The sequence below is a fragment of the Amblyomma maculatum genome, chromosome 7 (assembly GCF_055883805.1).
Source record: "Amblyomma maculatum isolate TAMU_Amacu chromosome 7, ASM5588380v1, whole genome shotgun sequence".
Taxonomy (NCBI): Eukaryota; Metazoa; Arthropoda; class Arachnida; order Ixodida; family Ixodidae; genus Amblyomma; species Amblyomma maculatum.
Genome location: NC_139350.1, coordinates 33,143,724 through 33,160,712, shown reverse-complemented (window position 1 = coordinate 33,160,712; position 16,989 = coordinate 33,143,724). Strand labels below are relative to the sequence as shown.

The window sequence follows — 16,989 nt, the reverse complement described above, 5'->3', positions numbered from 1 at the left end:
CATGCTCCTTCACTTGTGGAGTGGAGCCCTCTGGTCTTAGAACAGCGTTAGTTGCTGACCGACATGCGCATCCAATGTGTAGGGGATGCGCATGTTTCACCATGCAGTCGTTGATTCCGCAGAAATCGCTGCGGAGGCAGAAACGTTGCGGATCCTTTCACAACAGAATGACCATTATCTCGGCACTGAGAACCTTTTCACCACTTGGACCACAACTATTCTGGGGGAAGAAACCGGCTACAGCTCTGAATCATTCGTTGACAGAAAAGTGCCACGCTTTTTCTGCAGGTGAGCATTCCGGCCGGGGCGATGCCCTGCTCAGGGGGTGTGAATAACTGCCTTTCTCCGAGCTTCATAGATGAAATCCTATAGCAGCACGTTTGTAGATGACGCAAGGAGCAAGCGACGTCCATTGCACCATGCCGGCACCGCGGTGACCGCATTGTGCTCGGTAACTCGAGATACCCGGCGCACATGCGCCGCTGGTAAGTCATACGAGACGATTCCACCTAGCTCTGCAGCATCAACAAACCCCTGGCTGCTTTGCCCTTTGAAATACCTCTCTCTCTACCTCCGCGCTATCCTTTCGATTGTTATTTTTTTTACAATAAATTTAAATCAGTCGTGAATCTGCACGCTAAGAGAGTCTGATTCTGTCATGTCGAACATAGCCCGCGCCATGGCCCGCGCTACTCGCTCTTACAATACGAAGACCGTATATGCATGCGCTATGAGTGGATTGTGAAAACGCTGAAACATTGCCCCATACTGCGTGAACATGAAACTGCAATCACTTTTACTAATTTCCGCCTCAAAGGCAAAAAAAAGGCAGCTTTCGCTTTCTACCTGCTTTGGCGTGGCCATTTCGCATGGTTCGCTTTCATGTCGTTTGCTACACTGCCGTCCAATGTGTTTCCCACCGATTCTCGTATGAGGGCGCCACATCCTCCCGCAAAAGGCGGATTGTCGACATCGTGCGAGTTCGAAAGCGGCAGGCCCAGTACGATTAAACGCTCTCCTCGGCGCCTGTTATTTGGCCTCAACGCGCCCGCAGAGGAAACATATCCACCCTCTTCCTCCACCTGTTTCCCACCGACTGTGCTGGCGCTTCTCACATGCACTGTTGGCTTGCGCACGCTCTGCGCAGACGACCTATGAACTGCAGGGAGGCGAGAAAGGCTGATAGCGGCAAGAATCTCCTCAGGTTTCACGTTCCAGCTTTAGTATGCAGCACTGAACCAACACGTACATCTTAGAGGAAAAATGGAGTGACCACGCAAACTGCTACGATTACTTTTTTTTCATACGAAACAATACGCCAGACAAATTTGTTTGGCAAGATGGCAAGTATATTTCGGAGGGTACCCTAAGCAGAAATAACCGCTTCACCATCAGAAAAAAGCGGATGTGCAGATTTGTCAAAGCGCGTGGTCTCTCGACTTTTTCTCGCAGGTGTGCATACCTCGCTAGCACACATCTCAAAAGAAAGGTCGTTGTCGTCGGCCTGTGACCAGAAAAGTCTTGTAAATTGCCTCTGCCCAACGTTTTTTAATGCCTATGCTCAGTTGACAAGGGTCTAGCGCCGTCGCTTCCAGAGTGAGGCCTATTGAGCCTTAGGAATAACGGCCATATATTCAGCCTATGTATGCGCGCTGTAGCTTTCGGGGCCCATCATAAGTACAACATTCGCCCACAATCCACAAAGATTCCGCGACATGCCTACATAACTGATATCCGAATCTGAAGCGTAGAAGGCGTGATGACTCAGTGGTTACGCTCGAGTGCTGAATACAAGTACGAGGGTTTAGGCGCGGCCGCGAAGGCCGTTTTTTGACGAGGGATGAAAAGATATTAAGGCCCCCGCCTACTGTTCGATGGAGCCCCATGTGGGAAAAATTTCCGGAGTCTTCCATTACGGCTTCTTTCAAATGCCAAATCATTTCGGCATTTTGAGAAAAAGCGACGAACAACCGTAAAATTCTTACGGTGCTGTGTCTTCATGTAACACACGCTGAAAATAGGGGCCCCAAGGGTTAATACCAGCCCTTCAGTTTTCACTTCAATGTTTCGGTCTGTCGACCTGCTGCGCTGGCCGCAGCCCTGCGCCATGGTTCGAGCAGTGTTTCGCAATTCCGCCATTCCGATATTATATGACCGGATATCGGATGGATATGTGCATACATTCACGTCCGATGACAGCTGCCACAAAAGAGATATTAAATCGGATAGAAGAGGATGAAGTGGTTCAAGCATTCCCTCTTGCACAAATCTTCTGAGAGTATTTCGGCCGGCTCATATACAATTCTACAGTGTTTATAGTCAGCTTGTAGCTCGAATAATAGGTTGAATAAGAAGTTTTGCCATGCGCAAGCGTTTCTGAATGCCAAGGCAAGCAAATTGACACTCAGGCAGGGTATGCTTCAGGATTCATCCGGCAGTAACAAATATGTTGTGCAACAGAAGGAGTCATAGTGCCTTCGAGCCAGGCGGAGAACAAATTAAAGCAACGTTCTAGATTCATATACGGGATGCACGTGGAGCTACTACATCGAAAAGTAGTGTTTCTTTTATTATTCTTAGCCCTCGTTTTGATCTCCCTTCTTTATTTCTAGGGCCTACTGCGGACTGTTAAGACAAGGTAGCAGATACAAACGCCTGCATGGCGGCGTGTGGTATATGTTCCATGGCTATACTTGCTTTTCTTCTTGTTTGTCGCACAGATCACTGTCGCAAGGATTAACTATGGTAGGTGTAGTTTACGGACCTGTTTGTTTAAATTGCCAGAGAAGCAAACTTATTTTCCCTGATGTTTCTAGCTATTAGACGTTGCATGCTTATTGTTTCAACTTCTGCAACCAGCAAAAGACATCAGAAGTGAGACTGCTAGCGGACATCGGTCGAAACAAGACACGAACGGTGTCGAAAAGGGCGAAGTACTCCCAACACGAGGCGTACATTTCAGTCTTCCCACTAGAGTTGGCTTTCGGCTGCACGCGCTGGCCTTCGGTGAGCGGCTGTCTGTCAGGGACGCTCGACTAGAAAGGTTTGAAATAATTAAGATAACCTCTTTTTTTTTAACCTATCCTAGCGTCGCACAATACAGGGGAGTTTCTGACTTTCAACTCCATCGTAACGAGGCCGCCATGAGCGAGTTCAAGTCATGCGACCTATAGTCGGATACGACTCGTCTGCTTGCGGTAACCACCCCACGCAACTGCTTTGCAAGCATCTTGCAGTTAAAAAAGGATCGTATCAAAAAGCCTAAATGAAAAGCTATGCATCAGACGCGATCACCACGCAGCTAAAAAACTTCGACATCTCTGTTTCTTCAACAGAGCCAAACTTCAAAAACCCATTTTTTTTTATTGTTTCGCGGAGTAACTAATACACAGGCCAGGTATTATAGCCCACATGTATATCAACTACTGTTTACTTTTTTTTCAGGTTGTGTTCCACGATAGCAGCTGGTAAAGAAAAGCCCGAAGCAGTAAAGATTAGCGGCTTTCACTGAAAAGGCGTTCTCTATTGTTGAGCGCACTAGCTTTTGAAGTCACAGAGCAGTTCTTTGTGCCTTTGCTAGTTTAGGGATTCGTTTCCGCAGCTATAGAAGCTACAGCCTACAAGTGAAATGCGTTAATCTCCATTTTTGAAAACAAAAATCAGCAGAATAGCTTCAAAAATTAGCGAAAAACTGGGGGGGGGGGGGGGGGGGGGCACTATGCTTTTATATATTAAGTTTTATGACAGCGTTAATGCCGCCCGGCAGCAGGCTTCCTTTGTGGACCCTTGTTCTCGCACACGCGCTCACCAAATCCGTAAATTTCTCAATGTGTGGCTGCCTTACTTTGCAGATGATACCCATGAGAACACAGTCCTAAGTTAACCTAAGTGTAAAGTATTGCCACATTATTCATGTGAAAGGTCTGGCTCGGGATTCATGGCTCCTGAAGGTTTCAGCCATTCCAGATAAACACAAGCCCGACTTGGCAGCTCCTCACAACAATGAATAAAAAACGGTTCTACTTTAGCTTACTTTATCTCTCACATAACCAAAATGCATGTAAGACATCATAACCATCACTCAGCGGCTCACACCAAAATCGAAACTGGACGCACAAAATTCTATCTGTTAACGGCTGACTTATTGTACCGGGAATTCCCGCCTGGGCGGCGGCTGTATCACCTTTGAACCACACTTGAGCGTCCCGTGAGTGCGTCTAGGAACATGTAAATCGGCAACCCCTCGCCTGCAGCATGCCTCCGACGAGTCGGCGCCGCGGTGGCTGGCGCCTGTCATCCATGTTTACCTTAGTTTGGTTGTGGTGTTTTTTTTTTTTTTTTTTAATGGGCGTAGTGCGCAGCGAATACAGCTTCCATGATTTGGTGCGAGATAGTGCGAGTTCGGGACTCGGAACAGCAGTGCGCAGTGCGTCGTTAATGAGAGCGGACGTTGAAGAAATGTGCGAAGAGTGCGCGCTGCGTCGTCAGTGAGTGCGGACGTTGAGGAAACGTGCGAAAAGTGCGCGGTGCGTCGACAATGAGTACGGGCGCTTGAAGAAATGTGCGGAAGAGAAGACAGTGCGGGGTAAAAGCGGCGTCAACTAGATCGGACGGTTGAAGAAAATGTGCGAAACTGCGGAACGAAGAATGAGTAATCAAGTTGTCTTTGTTATCGTTTTGAATATAACCCTTATACGTTCTTTTATCTTAATGCGCGTTGTTTCCTTTCCCATTTTCCCCCTTTTTTTCTAACATATCATAACTTAATTCGCCAGCGTAGGTGAATTCCGCGCGGTTGTTCATATACAGTATCGTGGTGTCTACTCTTTTATAGTCCACGCGTTAAAATACAAAAAGCTTTAATTTTTGGGCTTCACCTTTGGGGCCAATCAAACAGGCGCTTCCGCTACTAGTTATGTGGTTGCGCAGAATATCTCAATGCACCTTATTATAGAGCTGAAAGTGATGTGAACTTAATATATTTTTACTAAACATTTTTTGGTTGGTTGGTTGGTTTCTGGGGTTTAACGTCCCAAAGCAACTCAGGCTATGAGAGACGCCGTAGTGGAGGACTCCGGAAATTTCGACCACCTGGGGTTCTTTAACGTGCACTGACATCGCACAGCACACGGGCGCCTTGCTTTTCGCCTCCATCGAAAAGCTGCCGCCGAGGCCGGAATTCGATCCCGCGTCCTTGGGAACAGTAGTCGAGCGCCGTAACCACTGCGCCACCCCGGTGGGGTAAACATTTTTTGGGCTAACAATGAAGCAGTAACATACATTAGTGTAGAAAACCTCGGAAGTTTGACAAACAACTCAATCTGTCTCTGTTTTTCATTCTTTATATTGTTACGAGTGGAAATAATGCACCGATAGTTAACACTACTCTGAAATCGCTGGGCACCGCTTAGCCGCCCAACTCAACACACTGAGCGTCGTCTTCGTCCACACTCCCGGACACTTCTTTCTTCACTTGCTGAATGTCAGCATGGTACACCATATGACATTACCCCCGCCGCGGAATCACAGTGCCGGTGCGTTCTAGGTAAAAGAAGCAGGGCGTGAATAATACGGCTTGAGTGGTGTCACATGCACAATGTCGGAAGCTTGTGATGCAGAAGACTACGGGTTCAAAGGTTCGATTTCGTATGTGACGTCGGTGACTCGCCGCAAGATACGGTAGGGGCCTTTGTAGCGTGGTAGAAGTTTTTCTCACAAGCCCGCCCGGCGTGATGGGCGCCAGAGCAGAACGAGAGAGCCTGGGGCGTAGTGCACATCGCGATGATGACTGTTATAACGGGATTGCTGGGAGCCTTGGGAGGCAAAGATCCCGTCGCGAGCAATGTGGCGAGCATCTTTAGCGCCGGAGATGGCATCATGAGCGTAAGTACTAGTGGCGGCATCAGTAGTGGGTAGCGATGTATCAAAGGGGAGTAATGGGTGTCGGCCAAAGAGGAGATAAAAGGAAGAGTAGCCAGCGGTATCATGGCGAGAAGAGATATAGGCAAATGTTAGAAAAGGTAGATTAATGTCCCAATCCCGATGGTCGCCGGAGACATACATTGATAACATATCTGTGAGTGTACGGTTGAGGCGTTCTGTCAGGCCGTTGGTCTGAGGATGATAGGCGGTGGTAAATTTGTGGCGTACAGTGCACACACGAAGTATCTCGTCAACCACTCTGGAGAGGAAGCAGCGACCACGATCCTTAAGTAGTTCACAAGGGGCACCGTGTTGTAGTATCACGTCGTGGAGGAGGAGATCAGCAACGTCTGTAGCGCAGCTGGTTGGGATCGCGCGGGTAATGGCGTAACGCGTAGCATAGTCAGTCGCTACGGCGGTCCATTTGTTTCCCGACGCAGACACCGGGAAGGGTCCAAGCAAATCAACACCAACACGGAAAAACGGGTCAGTCGGGATGGATATTGGCTGTAGGTGTCCTGATGGCAATGTGGATGGTTTTTTCCGACGCTGGCACAGCTCACATGCGGCCACATAATGTTGAACTGAGCGATAGAGGCCCGGCCAGTAAAAACGTCGGCGCACGCTGTCATACCTGCGGGACACGCCAAGATATCCAGCGGTGGGAGCATCATGAAATTGCTCCAGGATGTTGGAGCGCTGATGTTTCGGAACGACAAGCAAGAGCTCAGCGCCATCAGGTCGCATATTGCGGCGGTATAATGCGTCCCCTTGGAGTACGAACATGGCGAGGGCAGAATGAGACTGGCCGGTAGTCAGATGGTCGATGATAGACCGGAGCGTGGAGTCCAAGCGCTGTTCGTCGGCTATGTGGGGAAAGGCCGATAAAGACAGGACGCATGCGTCAATGTCACAGGCCGCAGAGCTGGGAGGGTGGATGTGGCGGGACAAGCAGTCTGCATCTTGGTGAAGCCGACCAGAATAACAGACCACGGAAAGGGTATATTCTTGCAATCTTAACGCCCAGCCTCCCAAACGTCCAGTAAGGTCATTGAGTGAAGATAGCCAGCACAAAGCATGGTGGTCTGTGATAACAGTAAAGGGTCGTCCAAACAAATAAGGGCGGAACATCGCAATAGCCCAAACAAGAGCTAGGCACTCCCTTTCTGTGATTGAGTCATTTTGTTCTGCCCTAGATAGTAGGCGGCTGGCATACGCAATTACTCTGGTGTAGCCGAGGTGTCGCTGAGCGAGGATAGCTCCAATGCCGTGACCACTGGCGTCAGTGCGGAGTTCGGTAGGTGCCGAAGGGTTGAAATGGGCCAAGACGGGTGGATTGGTGAGAGCAGCGATAAGTTCGGAGAACGCTGCAGCTTGGTCAGGGCCCCAAGAGAAAGGTGCATCTTTTTTTTCAGTAGGCGGTGGAAGGGCCGAGCAAGGGCTGCGAAGTTCTGGACGAAACGACAGAAATAAGAACACAAGCCAAGAACAATATTATTTTTGCGCCGCTAGTGAATGCGCTGTTCCCGCTCTTGGATTTGCCATAAGATGATGCACTTCGTAGTAATTTATTTTCCAGTTAGCAGACAAAATTGCTTCTGCATCCCGTGCCACTCTCTACCTGTGCTAACGCACATACACCATATCGACGGTAAATACCTTTCAGCATTATTAACATGAAAATAAAAGTATATTTGATGCATAATACTTGACCTACAAGCAAGCGTCAGCCGCCAAAATACGCAGGGCCACCGTGTAAACTATCAACAGTTTACTCTCAGCAAGCTGGACGGTATACAGTTCGGCGATAAACTGCTGTCACGCCTACTGCTTTCGTGATTGGTTTACTGCAAAACATCTCAAATAGTATCTAAAACCATATCTCAGCCTCTGAAAGCACAGGTCCGGCCTTCTTTTTGTTGTGCGTTTTGGGGCTATACCAAGATGACGAACGCAAAGCTATTTTAGAGCAGCCAATTAGTGAGCAAGAGGTGGAAAGGGCTATTGAAAATTTAAACTTGGAAAAGTCGTCGGGTCCGGATGGCCTGAGCGCGGCGTTTATCATGCATTTAAAACATAATTAGCACCAATCAGTCAACAGTGTGAGACAGCAGCTTACGCACTATCTCACACGGTTTTCGCCCTAAACAGATGATATAGGAAAACTCAGACAGGTGTCATGCTACAAGCCTATCGCACTAACAAACGTCAATAACTAAATTTGCATAAAGGTGCTTGCAGCAAGCCTTCAAACGGTAATAAACGATATAGTCGGGTCTCATCACACATAGGGGATTAAGGGTCGCACCATTCTTGAAAACATTCAGAAGGCTAGGTTCGTGCTTGAGTGTTGTGAAGCAGTATATGCACGGTCGCAGTTTTTCAGCTCGACATGGAAAAATTGTTTGTGTTGCGCACGAACCGCTTTTTTGTATCTTTGATTACATTACCGTTGGTTCCCTTATTTGAGATGAGGTGGCTCTGGCTTACCGCAACTGCGCTAACAAGTTAATAGTAAACAAATCTTTGCCCCCGCCCCACATTTGTGTGCGACGTTTAATTCGCAAGGGATGTCCCCTCCGTTCTCATTTGTTTTGTATTTATGTAGAAACCTTATGTTTAAGCATAATAAGGAATGATGCAATTCATGGCCTTCGTTTCTGTGCAAATCAAGAGAGCATTTGCAGGACAGTAGACGCGGTAAAGCGCTTCAGTGAGATTGCTGGAAGTTTGGTTAATTATAGAAAGTGCCGGGGGATTTGGTACGGAGAATGGCCATCTATCCCAGACATTTTTGCTAAAGTAATGCGGGCTACAACCCCTGTAAATTGCCTATAGGTGTCCCTCTGGAACTCTGTCGTGATGCGGAATCCTGTTGGCAAAGCAGGTCCAAGAAACAAAGGAAAAAGCTGATAAATGAAAAACCGCGATTCTTTCTGTATTTTACAGAGCAACACTCTGTAACATTTTGTTTTATACGCAATATCTGGTGTTTGCTTCAAAAGCCGCGCTGCTCGCTAAAAAGTATGCAGAAAGTCCATCACGTTTTGCAGTCTATATTTGGGCCTCCACATGGAGCGGTCCAGTCAGACCAACTTGTTGAGCAAGGTGAGAGGGCTGGGGCTTGCGCACTTACCCGAGCGGGAGATGGTAAATAGGTTCAAGTTTCTCCATAACATTAAATATTCTTTTAGTGCGTACCGTGTGCCAAGTCAAGCGTGGCTGTGTCTTAACCCATTATATCACAGGACGCATTTAGGGTTCCTTTGAAGAAGTGGTTGTCTGTGTCGATTTCTGACTGCCACGTTTTCAGTGGATTACCAAAGAAATGTCAGGCGACAAACATTGTGCAAAAACTTGCGATACTTGGTTTCTGGAGCCCATGTACAAAGCCCTATACTCTGTAGGCCCAGGAAGTAATGTTTTGAAGAGGATTAAGACGATGCAGGCCCGAGAACCAAAATTTTTTTTTCAAACTGCACGCTGGAGCGTTGTCAAGTGTTTCCAAGAAAAATGAGGACCTTTTCTACCATAAGGTCTGCCTCATCTGCAAAAATCCCGAAATAATGGATAACGTATTTTTTGCACCGTTGCGAAGGGGTTAATTTCTGGGACTTGCTAGAAAAGACTTAAAATAGGATTACCGCTCACCTCGTATGGAATTAGATTTTTGCGTAGAGATAATGAAGATGACCTTTTGATTTAGTTATGGGCTTGGTCCTCCATTGTATATGGCACTCCAGAATGGCCAGGTATCACTGTGACATTGATGCCCGACTGGTACGTATCTACTTTCATGAATTCACTGGTTTATTGAGGTATAGAAACACCAAACATGTGCCCCGGACTGGTTACCAAGGTTAGAGCGCTTGGTTGTGCTCAGAGAAATTTAGTGTGTCAAAACACTCTCGTAGGAGTTGGCGGGATTTTTTTATAGACTTGAATTTTTATTTAAATACATCAAAATACATAAACGAAAGGGCCAAGTGTGCGAGGTCTGTTAAAGCCTGGTAATCAATAAAATAATATTTTTAGGGTGCAGTGGCTACCGCAGTTGTCTTTTAAACGATAGGATGTAAGCTCGATCCCGCATAGTGGTTAGCAGTTTGTTTTTTATTTTTCGATATTCAGTTCCTCTTATTTGCCACGAACAGCTTTTTGTTTTTGTTTTTTTCAAACAGTGCCTTTCTTATCCAGCAACCAAAACTGTAAAATACAGAGCAGTATAGCCTCGCCCATAATGCGACAGATGAGGCGCTTGTTTTGGTATGGTCGAATAAATGAAACAGAACTAAAAATAAAGCCTCCCTTCCCATGATATTAATATTAACAATAATGAGAATAAACTGTATTAATAAAAAATACAAGGGTTTAATGCTGCTGAAGCAAATATTCAGCGAAAGCATTAGCTGCGGGTGACCGAGCCTTCTTCTTCTCTTTTTGTTCTTCCTCAGCCTACATATAATGTACCGCTTTAACCAAGCCGTATGAACGTGCCTTAGGGCCTATAGCGGTAACGTGAATGCCAGCGTCTTAGCTGGCTGATTCTGACATAACCGTCCCATGTGAAACGAGAGAACCAAGTTGGCAGCTCCTATCAGCCCACATATAAAACCCCGCTTTAATCAAGTCCTGTGAACGTGCCGGTCATCAAGTGGCATGTGAGCACCAGCTGCGCCTCTAGCCTGAGGAGCGCGAAGCGCGCAGCCGGGCTCGCGGCTCCGACGGCGCTACGCCGACCGTTTCAGTAGGAAGCCTATCTCTCCCATTTGTGTCACGTGGCGTGTGACGTCAGAGCACGCGGCTTCGGCCGCGCCACGATTACCCTTTGAGTTGGGAGAACATCGCTCGCTTTTTTTGTCACTTGGAGTATGACGTCACGCGCTGCACCGCGGCTGGGACCGCGCTACGCCGACCGCTTGAATTGGTAGCCCAGCTCTCACCCTAGTGTCACGTAGAGTGTGACGTCACAGCTTTACGTGGGTAAGACGCGGCTACCGGCTGCGCTACGCTGAAGTCTCGAAACCTAAAGTAGTATTGCTTTCGCAAAAAAAAAGCAGTACATATAAAAAGGAAAAATTCGCATGGCTGAAAAAATTAAACATATTCAGAAAAAGATCAGTACGTATAAAGACAAAAGAAGGCAGCAAGAACGAAATGGTCGAGTCGGTGGCAGGTTTCGCACAGTGTCTCGCTAGTGTGACATTAGAGTTGGGCAACCGTCGGCCGAAAGCCGTCTTGCGAGCGGCGTGGCGCCGACACCGACTGTCGGCCAACTGAATTACCGTCGGCGCAGTGTGACATAGACGCAGACATCAGCAAGACACGGTGTTGGCAGGCTGAATCGACATCGAGTCGTTGCTGGTGTGACAGGCCCTTAAGTAGCAGCCCGCGAAAGAACCAACAACTTCGTTTGTGTACGTCGGTGCGAAAAGCCTCAGCGTGCACATAACTGCTCATCTTTGGACAAAATAGGGTTGAATAAGACACAATTGTCCGTACAGTATCTGACCATTGCATTTTGGTCCACCAACGATATTGTTTATGAAGGGTACAAACAGCAACGTGTGTGGTAAGGGATCCAGTAGAACATGTGACGAAACTGAAAAAATTTCTGGTAAATGTGTAAATACCAGAAAATAATTTTGAGATGACGGGTATGGTTGCATCCATTGGCGAACAAGTTTTTAATATGACACGCAGTTTTATCATTAATATAGAGAGGGGAATATTATGAAAACGTACAGAGAGGTCGAGGAATAACGTATCAATTTTACTGCTAATAATAAAAGTTGCGATCCAATCAGGAACGTTTTGTGCTAACGGCACCTCAGTAGAGAAGCCATGCCTGAAGCCGTGTCATGGGGGGGACAGAATTGGGCAGGATTGAAAATATAAGTTTATAAATCGGGCTCTAGCACCTTACAGCATGGGTTTGTTAGAGCTATGGAGTGGGATTTTTGAGTGTTACTACCTGGCTTATACAATGATTTTAGTTTAGATAATTTCCAAACCACTAGCAGAACGCCTCTACTAAGGAAACATTTATAAATAACGCTAAAAAATTTAGAGAACCGTTCTTCGCACACTTTAGAAAATTATTTTGCACGATCCCTGGAGCGGGTGCTTCTCGCTCATCCAAGTTTAGTGAGAGATTAAGTACATCAGACTGCGATGTGCATCTCTTCAATAGGAGGCAATATTTGAAAGAGATTAAAGGGATGCTTCAAGATAACAAGAGAAATGATCTCATTGGCATAGTGTGTTATAAATTAGGAGTCTTGGGTGGCAATGACAAACACACATTGCCTTGGAGTGACAATGCAGTAGACAACAATGAAAAACACGGGGATAAAGCTCAAGAATAGCTCTTTACTAAGCAGATTAGCGCCCGCAAACAACTAAGCAACCTAACTGCGACTATAGCAACAAGTGTGCTCGGTTTAATGGCAACAAATAAATCGAGACAAGCCCGTTAAAAGCAAGTAAGACCGCCCGAAGCTATATCGAAAAAGTGGCACGTGCATGCAATCATTCGATGTCTCGAGGCAGCATGAAGCGCAAACAAAGGACAGAGATTCACGGCTATGTGTTCATTATGCAAGTTCTTAAGGCCAACGATACGCAAGCCTATAACGTCAGACGGCAATATCACCACTATGCATAACTGAGGAAGCTATTTCTATCCATGACTAATTTTGTTCCGAAAAAGCTAGCACCTTATTTTGGTAGCGCTGAATTATATTAGATACCATGTACTCCACGCAGCCAATGTAGTACACCAAGTTTCGTTAGTTCGTAGTGATAAATAATTCATATATTTTTTTGGCATTTTGCGCATCTAACTAAGGAAGAGGCATACAGACCACACACCGAAGGGAGATAATTTGTTTTCTTCTCTCGGTGTACAATGCAAACAAAATTAACACAGCAAAGCATTCAACTCCTTCCAGCTTCTTTCTTAGCCCACAGAAGCATGAGGAGTGGGTCCACGACGTCTGCAACCTTAAGATAAGGCTTCACGTGAAGCCAGCTGTAGTGGTCCAGTTCGTCAAGGTGCATTTGGCCGTTAATTTTCCCGCGTAGCAGTCCACCCTACGTATGACGCCAGCGGTTTTCATGAAATCTTTTAGGCTTACTATGCTGGACAGCGCTAGTTTGATCCTCTCGTTGGCCTCATCGTTACTCGAAGCCGATCCATGTTGGACTGTCTCCACGAGTACCAAGTTCTCGGACATAAATTCCAGTGCGAGCGCACATTAGCTCACGTCTTCTGAGGTTATCATACGGCTCGTAACAGCAGGTTATCCTACGCCGCGTAACTGCCTCGACCGCAATTCGCTCTTTTTCAGCCTTTTCAGAAACGGCCACTTTGACGTGGAGCAAGTTGTAATTACTGGCCACAGCTGGCGCTAGGTACCGTAAGAAGCGTTCCCCGCTCTTGATTTTCGAGAGCAGTGAAAAGTGGTGCGAACTTGGGCACTCCAGCGCAGCTATGCCCAGTAATTGACACTCACTTTCAGTCGGCGCAGTGCATGTGAGATAGACGAGCCGAATATTTGGGTTTGATGCAATGGCCGCGATAAGGTTTGATTGGGCTGTCGGAAAATGGTTCTCTTTCATCATACGGGAAGATTGAAGACGACGGGTGTAATTTTTTAGGTTTGTAGCCTCAGCAATTAAGGAGATCAAGTCATAACGCTTTCGTCGAATAATATCTCCTGATTGATGACAAGATCAACCACTGTGATTTGGCTGCAATTATTTAGAATGTTTATAGCTGTGAAAATACTTTCTTGACATGGGAAACGTTGCTGAATTGTGGACACCGTCTTGACTTCTGAGTAGTCGGCAAATATATATGGATTGCTGGGGCTCAGTTCATATATTCCCGAGCAACACCTTACGCGCAATGTCACACTCGCAAACCGCGCAGCACAATTCTCCCTGGTCGAGCCACGACGGCAGAGAACCTAAGCTCGGAAAGGGATACTACGTCAGCCAGCGCATGTAGCAATTGGCGGCAGTCTGAATATACAAAGCCAAGATAATTTAAAGTCAGTTTCTCGAGCATTAAGTTCTCCTTGAAATCTGGAAGCCAGGGTTGCATCACCTCCACATGGTTCCCCAAATCATATTACTCCTTGGCAAAAGGAGTGCTCTTCCCCTTCATTTGCTGTATACTCCGATTCCTGGCAACCACATCAGCGATAAATCCAACCCCCTCAGTGTGACTGATGTCTGCGACCAGAGAAACCTGTTCCAGTGTCGTCAATGTAGAGATGACATTTGAAAGCGTCGTCAGAGCCCGTCCAGGAGTAGCAAAATCCGAGTCGAGAGTGAGGACCTCAAGGGACGCGGTTTCCGTAGCCAAGTACTCAGTGACACTCTTGAGCTGTGCCCGACCGCAAGGCTAGTAACTGATCTGTCTTCCTTTAGGAGCGCGATCAAAGTTTCGCCACGCGACTCTGTCAGCGTAGGTAGCGTCACGTACGTCAAGGCTGGTGAGCGCTGCAACACATCGATTCAGTCCGATGATCTTCAAAGGCCTGTAGTGACTTGGAGCGAAATAGTAATATCAATGATAATAATATAAAATAATAGGAATCATAAACAGTAGACTGCATCGATACAACTACGATCTACCGTCTTATTGCTTGCCTTTGAGATAGATCGTACCATATACTAAGGGCAGATTTTACTAATAAAATTGAGGATGTTTGTGGGGCGACTTCTAATCAAGGCATTCCCGACTCTTTGATACAGAGGGGCACCCGGTTGGATGAGGCGCACCTCTCCAGAATGAACTTGTGGAGCACTTCTTTCGCCTGGTGCACCGAAACGAGTTCCGACTCAAATGAGTCGTCAAAGGGATGCGGTGCGACGGGCTCGAAGTCAGCCACGTAGTGTCGACCATTCGGCGTACTATGGCAGCAGCGGCACATGCACGAGTGGTAGCGCAGCCGCCCTTCCTCCAGATATGGATGTGACAGTGCGTCCGCACAGCTGATGCGCTTGTCGGGGTTGAAGACGAGCATCTGTAAGAGCAGCTGGACTGCCCCGTAAGTTGCCTGTGGGAGGATGTACAGGTCGGCCAATGTAGGTTTCCGTGGACGAATCCTTAGCAGGTGGGCACGGGCGCCCTCGCAAATGTGCTTCATGTCCTCCAACTTGGGGGTACCCAGCAGCTTGAAGATCATATGCAGCTGCTGGATGGGATTCTGTGCCTGAAACAGGATGCGGCGCCCCAGCAGCTCGGCAAAGATGCAGCCTACAGACCAGATGTCGACCGCCGAGCCATAGTGGCGCGCGCCCATCAGCATCTCGGGGGCCATATAGTACAGGGTCCCTACTCTCTTTGTCATGTGCCGCTGCTCATCCCGCTCTTCTATTCGGGCCAGCCCAAAGTCGCACAATTTTAAAAGACAGTCTTGGTTCACCAAAATGTTTTCAGGTTTCAAGTCTCTGTGTAGAATCCTTGAAGAGCGTAAATACTTCAAACCTCTTAATATCTGGTAGAGAAAAATTTTGACGTGATCCGAAGTAACCGGCTGAGTGGAATATATAATTCGGTGCAGATCGGATTGCATCAGTTCCATTGTTATATAAATTTCCCTAAATAGATCCAAATTCCCAGGGTATAATATGTCTAGTGCCGATATTAGATTGTCATGCTTGAAGAAGAACATCATCTTCATTTCCCGATAAACCATCTTCGTAGAAACCAGGTTTTTGAAAACATTCGCAACCTTTTTTAAGGCCACTTGCTTTCCATCTCGAGGGTCTTTGACCGACCAGACAACGCCGTAGGCTCCCTGTCCAATGGCTATTTCCGGCCGGTTACGTTGAACCGTGACGCGCGGGTGGAAGAAGGGATGCGCCGAGGTCAGGATGGCCTGCTGCGGGGCCGCGGCCGTCGAGCCCGTGAACGCGACCACGGGGCGGCCCGAGCGGGCGCCCGCCACCACCTTGCTGTCACCAGACGAAGGCCGATCATCATTTTCATTATGGAACATCGTCGGCGACGGGCCCGAGCTCAGCCAATGGCAGCCTGCGGCGATGGCGCAAAACACTTCCAGATCAGTGGGACGACGCTACCGCTAATTGGTCCGCAATCGGCATCACGCCTGCCGCACGCACACACCATAACCAAAGAATCACGGCTCGCGATACCTGGACTTTAGGATACAACGTCGTCATACCCCCCCCCCCCCCCATCACAGGATAACTTACATCTAGTACGATTGCAATACCCTAATTGCTGTTCTTTGATAATAGCTGTTAATTAGTTCATTGTGATTACCAATTGAACTTTAAGCTACGAAGTGAAGTGGTTTATCACGGGATAGGTTATATCTAGTAATGTTGCATTACATTAATTGCCGGTCTTCGTTAATAGCCGCTGATTAGTTAATTCTGATTAACACTTGAACTTTTGTCTGCACCGTCAAGTCATATATCACGGGATAGTTTATATCTTGTACTACTGCAATATACTAATCGCCGGTCTTTGTTAATAGCCGTTGATTAGTTAATTGTGATTACCACCTTAGTCTACATCATTACGTCACACATCACGGATTGGCTTAAGACGAGTACGATTCCCGTACACTAACTGAGGGCCTAATTATAGCCATTAATTAGCTAATTTGAATTACCATTTCATTATTAGGCTGCATTTAGTCATATCACGGGATAGCTTATACCGAGCTCGATTGCAGCATTCATTGCGAGCCTTTGTCTATTATCTCAATCCGCTAATTGTGATTAACAAAAATACGAGTCACGAGCCATGCTTGTGACTATGAGTAATGATTACACAATGTTTTTGACTCCACATTGCAATATAAGTTAGTTTGCGAAATGCTTAGTCATGCTAAGCCCGACGGCTTTTCGTCCAAACCAGCTGTATAAGCTATCACTTAATTTTCACTGCAGTGCGCAACTAAAATTTCGCGCAGTAAGCAATGAAGCAGAACTCTGGCCGCCGCAATGTACGAGCGCCAACTCTCTCCTGCATGCAGAGCTCCCGGCCGCGCCGGTTCATTTGGGGAGCAAAATGGCGCC

The 16,989-nt window shown here is 47.1% G+C and overlaps 1 pseudogene; it reads right to left on the bottom strand.

Moving 5' to 3' along the window:
- Window positions 1-14,660: 14,660 nt before the first annotated feature.
- Window positions 14,661-15,938, bottom strand: LOC146182933 (serine/threonine-protein kinase NLK pseudogene; annotated as a pseudogene).
- Window positions 15,939-16,989: the final 1,051 nt, after the last annotated feature.